The following is an 814-nucleotide window of genomic DNA, read 5'->3' as shown; positions in this document are numbered from 1 at the left end:
TAACACTTTATTATTACTTAATAAGATATTATAAATTTAAAAAGTAAAGATAAAAAGAATCATAAGCACACAGAGAGATGTATAGTTCCCTCAATATATTCTTGTCTTTAGGGCCTACTGAAATGTTTTCTTCGTGGCTTAAGTGTTTTTGCTAATTCATTGTAACTTTCAATTCATTCTTTGAACAGTTTTAACATTGTGTGTGTGTGTGTGTCTCGGCAGGGGAAGAGGAAAATTTTCTATAAGTTGAACTGATATGCGCTACTACTGCTCATGATTGTCCTGGTATGACTTATGCAAATTTCTTATATTAGAGACAGGTTTCTTTTTAAGAAAGCAAGATGCTCACACAGAAAAGGCAGGTCTGGTTTCCTTTTTTACCCAAGTTTCTGAGCTGTGAGATGAGAAAATTTAAACACTAAAGTTGCACTATTCAAGGGCCCTCCCTGGTGGCACAATGCACTGCAAAGTTAGCCACAACGGCTTCACTACAGCTGCATCATGGTGAGTTCGGTCCCTGGCCAGGGAGATGACTTACATGGCATTGTGGACCTCTCCTGTCTCCCCCGCTGCTCCCCTCAGCAGTGTATTTTGTCAGTCTGCCTGTTCTGCTCCCCATTCTGTCTCCAGTGAATCATCTCATGACCCCTGCACCTCTGGCCTGTACCCCAGTTCTGTGTACACAAATAAATAATATATTTTTTTAAAGTTGCGCTATTCTGTTTCTGGACTCTGTCTAGTATCTGTTCCATGGACTTATTGCCTATTCCTCACCCAATACCAGCCTGTTTTAAATATCATACTCTTTTTTTTT

The sequence above is a fragment of the Condylura cristata genome, unplaced genomic scaffold (assembly GCF_000260355.1).
Source record: "Condylura cristata isolate star-nosed mole 26May11 unplaced genomic scaffold, ConCri1.0 scaffold00027, whole genome shotgun sequence".
In the NCBI taxonomy this organism is placed as follows: Eukaryota; Metazoa; Chordata; class Mammalia; order Eulipotyphla; family Talpidae; genus Condylura; species Condylura cristata.
This window is presented reverse-complemented; position numbering follows the sequence as displayed.